The sequence below is a fragment of the Condylura cristata genome, unplaced genomic scaffold (genome assembly GCF_000260355.1).
Source record: "Condylura cristata isolate star-nosed mole 26May11 unplaced genomic scaffold, ConCri1.0 scaffold00014, whole genome shotgun sequence".
NCBI classification, from domain to species: Eukaryota; Metazoa; Chordata; class Mammalia; order Eulipotyphla; family Talpidae; genus Condylura; species Condylura cristata.
The window spans coordinates 24,327,690-24,337,360 of record NW_004567115.1 but is presented as its reverse complement, the minus strand read 5'-3'; the positions used below and the strand labels follow the sequence as shown (position 1 = coordinate 24,337,360).

Below are 9,671 nucleotides of genomic sequence, written 5' to 3'. Positions count from 1 at the left end.
GGCCAACTTCTTCGCCAATCGCCTAGCTTCGCTCGCGCTGTGGCCGCTCGGCTACACCCGCAGGACACCGCCCGAAGATGGTGAGCGCCAGGTCCCGCCGCGGGCGCTGCAGGGCTGCGGAGGGCCCCGTCCGTGGGCGCCGAGTCTAGCAGTCGGGGAGCCCCTCCGAGGTGGAGCGCAACAGGTGGAGCAGGCGCGAGTGGCGTGTGCACTCTCCGCCCACGGTTCTGGGGGTCCCGCTGCTGCTGCTGTGGCGAGCAAGCGCCTGCGGAGCTGCTGCTGCGCGCGAGGCTGGGAAGCGCGGAAGGGCGGCTCTGCAGAGAAGCGCCAGTAGGGGGCGATGTGGGCCGGAATCGAAGATCTCGGCGGCCGTCTAAGCTGCGGGCCGGAGCCCCCAGCGCCTTCTCTCCCTCAGCGGCGCGAGTGGAGGGAGCCAGGGCGGAGCTGTGCAGAAGACTGAGTAATCCTGGTGCGGCCCCTGACTCACTGAGCGACAAGCTACTTCACTCCGAGTCTTGTTTTCTTCAGAATAATGAAGATTACGCTCATTTTTGCCTTGCTGAAAGCCCCTTTTCCAGTTTCAATAACCAATGAATGAATTCTCTTCTAAATTCTGTCTTAAGGGTAGATGAACCCCCTCCCACCTACTGCATCAATGGCCCACCAATAATATACCTAATAACAACCTTTGCGGAATGTTTTCTGGTCTCTCTTCTCCCACCTTGGTTCTCTCCAACCTGCTCTCCATCTCAGCTTGTCTTTTGTCTTGTTTGTTTACAAACATTGTCATGCCCTTTTCTATTTCCAGACTCAAATCAAACTATTGACTATCCCACGTTCTGATATTACATCATTTTTTGTTATTGTTTATCTTCTTCTCTGCAATATAAGCTCTGAGAAGGCAGGGATTTTGTGGTTATTTTCAATGTTGCCCTAACACTGGCTCTCAGTAGAATTCATATTTGTTAATAAAAAGCCTTTATCCTACAAGTTACTACCTTTCTTCCCAAGATACATAAGGCACTCTTGTTAATTCTCCTAAAACACACTTAGCACTCCTATTTTGTAATTCTCTCTTCACGGGTCTGCCCTTACGCTAGAATATTAGTGACACAGATGCTTTGTTATGCCTGGCCCAGAGCCTGGCCCAAGGCCTGACTGCTGGCTTATTTACAATAAATATTTGCAGTGAATAATGAGTCAGTAGCTAGGCACACCAAATGGTGCCCAACATTCACTTCACCCTTGACCGGAAGTTATAGAATAGAGATGTTTGTAGCTACATTTAAATGTCTCCAGAAAGGGCCAGAAAACTCAGAGTAGAGATTTATATTTACAACAGACCACGTTTTACATGTCAAATTTGGACTCCCTGTTTGTACTTGACCTTCACTCTCTCACAGCTAGGGGGTGCCTGGGACTCAGCATGCTGCCACATTGCTAACATATACCAGCAGAGTATAAGAAAATAAATATTTGTAAAAATGCAGGAAGACCAGAATTGAGATTTTTGTGGGAAGGTTTTTGAGTAGCTGAAGAAAAGATGACTCTTGACAGATAATAATAATAATAATAATAATAAATCTATGTACATTTAGTCTGGGATTCTTTGGCAATGTGATAAAAGTGTCTTTGGACACAAATATAACCCTATCAGAACTGTGGTATCCTCCAAAGGACCATTCAGCCTTTCCTAGTGAGAAAAGTCTTTATTCTCAGTGGGGTCATTCCCCAGGGAAAATGGGAGGGGAACTGACAGGAGCTGGTGGTGAGTATTTATTCTTCTGGGTAGACAAGCTGGGATATGAGGAAGAGTTTTGTTGCTGTTAGTGTAGCAAGGCACAGGAGAATGCTGCTAAAGTGATTTTGAAGAAAAGGAAAAAAGTGACACCATACTCTATGGTGCAGAAAAAAATCAGAGAAGGGAACAATGAGCCTTCAAAATAATGTGAAAAGTTATCAATGTGGGCAAAGGGCATTTCTGCAGTCACACATGGGTCGGACTGGTTCTGCTGCTTTGGCACAGAGACAGGCATTTGGTGCTCCAGACCAGGGAAGTGAAGACCGCAGCAGGGAAGACATTGGGAAATGAACATATGAACATTTTTTGAAAAAATGTCCAGGATGCACCTGAGAGCTCCAGACACCCCTCTTCCTCAGCCACTCCCCCAACAGATGATGAATTGTCTTTCTTCCACAATCAGAGCCAAGGTCTGTCTCTCCATTCCAGGGACTGGCTGCAGATCTCCAACAAAGAAATAGATTCAGTATATTGACAGATCTTTGGCTAAATATCTCTTGGTCTAAAGTTATTTTTGCTTTTTTACATTTCAATTCAAAAACAAAAAGAAAACGCCTCAGCATCCTTAATGACAACTGATATTTGTTGTCATTATTTGAAGGCAACTGATATTGCCTTCTGGGTGGTAAATTGTGGAAGACATGGAAACACTTTCTTTCCCTTAGTCCAGTGCTAAGTTGTGCATTCAGAGTTGTGGACAACCCTGCAGTCATCTTACCTGTTGACTGAGCAAGTAATGCCAGTTCTGAGGCTCAGGACCACTAACAGAGCTGAGAATTTCTCCTGCAAGGGGTGGGCAGGAAGAAAATAGCGAGGCAGAGTTCCCCCCTGGTGGCACAAAGGATTAAAGCAAGCAGTACAAAGCTAGCGGCAGCCACTTCAGCACAAGTTTGCTCTCTGGCCAGGGAGCTGACCCACATGGCTCAGCAGACTTCTCCTATCTCACTACTGTTCCGTCAGCAATGCATTTCAGTAGATCTGCCTGTTCTGTTCCCCACTCTGTTTCTGGTGAATCCTCTCACTGCCCCTGCATCTCTGGCCTGTACCTCAGTTCTGTATGAATAAATAAGTAAATCTTAAAAAAAAAAAAAAAGTTGGACAGCACTTGGTTTTGCACCTATGTTGAAAAAAAAAAGGGAGATGAAGACCTGACTATTTTTCAGTGTCCTGCAATTTCTGCCTAATATGACCAAAGAAGGAGAAGAAAAAGAAGAGAGAAGAAAGGAGGGAGATAGCCCTCATTTTGCAGTCCCTGGGTCACTGGGTTGCTGGACATGATGGACCTGGTATTGGTTACCAGGGATTGTGCTTGGTGAGCACAAAAGCAACCATGCTTAGTCCTTATAACTCTGGAAGGAGATAATAACAGTAGCTGGTATTTGTTGAGCCCTTTTATATGCCAGACTATTCTAAGTGCTTTTGATTTATTGACACACTTAAAGTTCATCTCAACCACTGTGTGGACACTTTTAGTAGTCTCAGTTTACAAAGACTAAAGTTTAGGATGGTTAAGTATGTCCCACATCACACAGCTTTTTTTTTTTTTTTTCAAGGCAGAGATAGAATGCAAACCCAATAGACAAGCCCTAGAGTTCTAACACTTGATGCTATATTTTAGAGAACAGGTTAAAACAACTAGTTTTTATTTAATAGCTCTCTCTGTCTCTGCCAAAGGGTAATATATTACTGTATGTGCTATTGCCATACAGAAGAGTGGTACCTCTCTTACAACAAATGAACCTACACTGACAAATCATTACAACTCAAAGTTCAGGATTTATTCTATTATTTTAGATTTCTGTGCAACCCAGTCAAAGCAAATCCTAATCAATATTCTGATCATTAAATTGATGTTAAAAAAAGAGTTCCATTTCTTATAGTCAAACCACCTATACCAGAAGAAATGTGTTGTTCAGCAGCCACCAGTGATCGCTCCATTTTACTCTTTAAATAGTTCCATGTAATTTAGTCCTAACCCTAATATTTCCCAGATCTGAAGTCTGGCTCTGGCTTAATCTATCCATAACATGCTCCCCCTCCTTCCTTCCACCCAAAACGCTCCCCCTCCTTCCTTCCACCCAACACAGGCAGCAAGTCTATGCTCAATCCCAAATAAACTTCCTCCAGCTGAATGTTTCCATTCCCTTCTTCCTCAGTGCTGTTCTGAGTCATTCAATCACCTCCTCATTCAATCACCCCCTCATTCAATCAACAAATGTATGTAAATGCCTACCTTGATGTCTGTATGCATCTGAAATCATCTTAGCAAACATGTTGGATGAGTTTCCCAAAGCCTGCTACCAGCCTCAAGATGACTCCCTTGCAAATCTGCAGCCCTAATCACTGTACACATCCTTGTTGAGTACTGTTTAGATTACAAAAAAGATCAAAAATCAAAACTCATGTACCTACTTACAAAAATAAAAGCTAAGAGACTGACCGATTCCTCAAACAGAGCTGGAATGGTCCTTAGAGGCCACCTAGTTCACCTTGTATTAACACAGATGAACTAAACTCTGACATGCAAAAGACTTGCCCAAGATCGCAGAGGCTGTGCCAAAGCTGGAAGCAGGACTTCCCCACCCCTACCCGGGCCTCTGTTCTCGCCTGAATTCCTTATTTCTTCCTTTCACACATTATCCATATACGAACATTGCATATCTGCTATTTTGAATAGGAAACTTAAAAACTCTACTTCAAACACCATCTCCATAATCTCAGTGTCAAAAATTACCTTTAGTGCTTCTTCTGTGCATTTATTCTCAAGTTACTCGGAGAAGTGAACAGCAACTGAGACCAAGATCTTTTCTCTGGCCTTGGAACTCTTGGGACTGAAGAAAATGAAGTCAGGTGAAAGTCACATGCCTGTTGACAAGCTGAGTGTTCCATGCAAATTTTCAGTCAAATGCTTTTTTGCCTAAGGTTAACTCTCAGAAATTCTGCTGTAATTCCACCAGTCCCTCTGCATGTGACTATTCTCTAACAATTTGTACTAGCCAAGATGAGTTCTGGTTAATAATAATAATGATGATGATGATGATGATGATGATAACGATGATAACAACAACAACAATAATAATAGAGTAGCTCTTGTTTCCCTGTTCCAGGGATGCAACTGACACTGACAGGTGAGCAGTTTCCAGAAGAAAGTGACCCTGGGCTTGCCACACTCGGGCTTAGGGAACAGCTGCCATGTTCATATTTACTGTGGTCTCAGGGAGTGGGATGAAAGCACTTAAAAAACACACACACAAAAAAGTTTTGTTTTTTTATTTCATTTACTTATCATTTCTTGTCCTAGATAGTGGTTCAGGGACAGTACACATTTCGTATGTTTTTTATTGATTTTTTAAAAAATCAGGTTATCTGTGTACCCTGGCAGTGTTTTCAGAGACAGACTCTCCTATAATTCAATCCTGGATTCAGGAGCCACCCATCTTCTGGGAACATTCACCCTTAGCACTTTGGATCATGTCCACCTTTGCCATATTGACTGGACACAACATTTGGGTATTAAAGCATGGATTCTAGCCCCACTGCTCAGTACTGGGGGTGGGAGGGTAGGGAGCATTTGTCCACCTATATTCTATTTCTATCCTCTGACCCAACAGGTTCTCACTTTAGTCATTCCATTGAGAAATGACAAAGCAGACAGGAAAACAAAGGCTGGCAAGCATCCTGAGGGCCTGGGTTCAAGGAAATACTTTAATTTGTTGGCTTCAGGAATTAAAATCAGAATGCACGGCTTGTTGTATAAAAATAGCAGCATGTGCATAAAAAAATTGCTACTATTTTCATGCTGGGCCAAACAAACAGGGTCTATGGATCCTGACAGTGCTGCAAAGCAGAAGTAAATATTCAAAGGAAACCTCTAAAGAGAGAAAAATAAATATGAAAAGTTCTTTGGCTTCGAAGTGAGGTCACATCTAAGTGGCCTGAGAGGCCAAATAGAGACTTTAATTATTTATCTTAGGGCATTAAGTTAGGCTGCTAAGCTACAAGAATTAAAAAATGCTTTTAACCTTAGGCAGGCAGGAAGAGTAAGCACAGGTAGAAAAGAACATCTGAGACACTTTGTCTTCGGGAAGTCTAGAGTTTCCATCTTCCTGCAGAAAATGGTCAGCATTGCACTGACTTTTGCCTCCATAGATCACAAATGCAAGAAAGGAAGGAAAGGCTTGAGCAAGGGGAGTGAAGGTGAGAAATGGAAAAGCAAGTTTGCCTGGATCAAAGCAGGCTGAACAGTCATAGCTTCCAAGAACTGAAAGGCACCAATGGGATCACCTGGTTACAAACCCCACCTGATGGAGGAATCCTCTGCTCAAGATTCCTGACCAGTGATCCGCCAACCTCTGTTTGGAATTTTCAAAGATATTTCTGGACTAAGAGCTGCAGCACTCTGATCCCACTCCAAGAAAGCATTTAGCAACCCAGCTTCAAGGGCTATGGTTAGCTGATAACCCCCAGCTGTTAGAGCTTTAACATCTGCCTCCACTTTTGAGCTGAGTCTGTTTTCGCTGGCAGTTTCCAGCCAATGGCTGAGGAAGGTGGTGGTATAAAAGCTTAATCACTTCTGCTGGACATGGGACTTCTCTAATGGGCAATCTGCTTCAGAGCGCTCCTCTGGCCTGGCAGAGACACCTGCCCATGATTATAGGTGACAGACAGGTGTCACCATTAAACGTTCTCCCAATCTTGAAAATAACAAAAATAATGAACAACCATATATCAGAGACATTTTGAGGGGGTGGAGTGGGGAATGGGATCAAAAACGGGGGGGGGGGGGAGAAATGCACGGGATTATGGTGATGGCACACGGGTGACTTGGTGATGGGAAACCGGGGGGATTACAATTGAGATGGAAAAAAAATGTACAAAATGATGTAAAAATAAACTTTTGTAATAAAAAAAAAAAGGGGCTTATTGTTCAGGGAAAAAAAAAAGTTCTCCCAATCTTACTTTTCTTCTTTTCCTTACCCAGGTGTTATTCTTCAACAGCGTTAACACATGAAGAACAAAGGATTTTATTAGTGTGTGGATTTATTCTCTATGTTACTGTGATGGTAGACATGTGACTATATGTTTGTCAAAACCCATAGAACTTTCCAACACAGTGAACCTGAATGTGCATAAGTTAAAGAATAATCATCTAGGAGGTCAGGGGATCCCAGGATGGAAGGCAGATTGTGCAAAAATAAAACCAAAAAAAAAAAAAAACCTAATATAATTGTATTACAAATGTAATAATGTAGGGGTGCCGGGAAGGTAGAAACATTCTGACCTAAGTAAATTTGGACGTAAGTGAAATCTATAAGAATAAAGCAAAAAGAAAATGTTTGTAAGCATTCACTCTGGCTGAAAAGGCTGTTTCTCATGGGGAAGTACATGTTAAGGATTCCAATACCATTGCACTGTGGGCCCTCCATACCCATGAGTTCTGCATCAGTGGGTTCAACAAATGGCAGATGGAAAATCCTTACCATGTAGTTAGGTCTAGGACAGTAATCTCTGTACTGAAAAGGATAGACTTTTTTCTTTGTCATTATTTCCTAAATGATACAGTATAATAACTACTTATACAACATTTACATTGCACTAAGTATTATAAGTAACCTAGAGACGATTGAAAGTACATGGGATGATATGCCTTGGTTGCATGCAAATATTATGTCATTTTGTATAAGGGATTTGAGCATCCACAGATCTTGGCATCCAAGAGGGCTATGGAATCCCCCACCCTCACCCCATGAATACCAAGCTCAACTGTAAATGTTATCACTAAGGGTGGAGATTCTACAGAGAACTGCCCAAATCAAGGGCTGTCAATTAGAAGGTGTGATAGGGTGATGAAGTGGAAAAAATCCTCAGGTTGAGTCTTAACACCTCTTCTGTCTCACCTGCTGTTCCCTTCAACAGTCTATTTCAGTAGATCTGCCTGTTCTGTTCCCCACTGTCTCTGATGAATCTTCTCTGCCTACACCCCACCTCTGGCCCACACCCGAGGTTCTTGTATGCATAAAAAATAAATATTAAAAGGAAGACTTCTTAGTCCTGAATCTGTGATTACCCAGTTGTACGTAAAGAATTCTTCCTCTCTGGGCCTTATTCTCCTTGTCTGGTACAGGAAGTGATGGAGCTAGGTAAGGGCGTGCTTTCAGTTTATGTGCTCTAGGATTGAGCTCTTTGAATCGAGTGACTTTCACCTAGCATATGTGACTAAGTGAAGCCTGTAAGCAACTTTCAGATCACCATCACATGTGTCTGCATTTGTTTCCCAGAGTGTTTACCCTGGTGACTAATCAGCTGACTTCAGGAACGGAAAGTCATAGCATTACCAACAGCCTCATCCAACGATATGAGAAATAGAGTTGAGGGACTGAATCAACAATATGAGTCCCCAAAGATCAGGCAATGCTTTTGTTAGGAAATAAGTATGTGTCTTTAAAATTGTACTGGGGTTTTCCAGTTCTACATATAAAGGAACTTGGAAGTCATAATTCTGCCCTTACAAGTGGAAGTCATAATTCTGTCCTCATAAGTAAAAAGCTTAACAGACTGAAAATCCAGCTCTTCTTGGATCCATAAGAGAAGGGAGGTCACAGGGTGAACTACTGCACCCAAGATTAGAGGGATAGACAGGCAAATACAGGTCATCACAGCTTATAGCAGAGACTCATAAATGGAACTACCATGCCTTAGGTCACCTCCAACAGTCGGAAGGGATAACTGCAAGTGCAATTGACAAGTTGTTGGAGGCTCAGTGAAGACAAATCTAGAGTTAAAAACTCCAGGGAGACCCAGTCATGGGGCTGAGGAACACAGTATTTTCAGATTTATCTTAGAGAGTTCAATCGGATTCCCTTGGGTTTCTAGCAGTAGGGGGTGGGAGCTGGATGAAAGGCAAGAGAATAGGAACCATTTTGAAATACCTCTGAGCACTCTGTTCTGAACAAGGCCTTAGAGGGAAATTCGTTATCCAGAGCCCTAATTGCTGGGGTCTTATCAGAGCCTAATTGATGTAGGGAAGGGAAATACTCAACTCCAGCTCACTATATACATCCTGTCACTTCTAAGAGGTGAGGGGCTGAGAAATACCTGTAAAGTTCACAGTCCAGAGACCTAGTTTCACTAAAAAACAGATACTTATGCATGGGACTATAGAGTACACCCCTAACCCCTCACCTTGCCATCACGTTACTAAAGGTCTGCTGAGAGAAGTACCTTTTACCCAGTATAGCATGTCTAGTTATCGAGGAAAAAAAAATTACAAGGCATAACAAACAAAATCTTGACAACTTGAAGAGATTAGGGTAAACAGAAAAACCAGACATGGAAGAGAGGTTGAAATCATCAGGCTTGGAGTTTAAAACAACTATTTTCATATGCCAAAGTCTTGGAGGGGTAAAGTAGACAGCAAACAAGAATCAATGGGCAATGGGAAGTAAAGAGAAGGAGATCCTATGGAAGAAGCAAAATAAACCCTAGAGGTTCAAAATAAACACTGCAATAGGGCCCTGCCTGGTTAAAGCACTGTGAAGCTAGCACCGGCCACTTCAGTGCCAGTTTGATCCAACTCCCGCTCCCCACCCAGGTGACCCACATGGCATAGCAGACCTCTCCTGTCTCACCCCACTGCTCCCCTCAGCAGTGTATTTCAGTCAACCTGCTCACTCTGCTCCCCACTCTGTCTCTGGTGAATCCTCTCACTGCCCCTGCAACTCTGGCCTGTACCCAAGTTCTGTATGGATAAATAAATCTTATAAAAAAACAAAACAGGCCCTCCCTGGTGGCGCAGTGGGTTAAAGCACAGCACTGAGAATCTAAAGCCGCTTCTGCATGAGTTCGATTCCCGCCTGCCCCGGAGGTGACC

At 43.1% G+C, this 9,671-nt stretch overlaps 1 protein-coding gene across 1 annotated transcript in view; it reads right to left on the bottom strand.

Annotated features, from left to right (window-relative positions):
• TACC1 (transforming, acidic coiled-coil containing protein 1) overlaps window positions 1-9,671 on the bottom strand; it is a 102,194-nt gene that overhangs the window by 84,944 nt on the left and 7,579 nt on the right. The gene's annotated exons all lie outside the window — the stretch shown is intronic.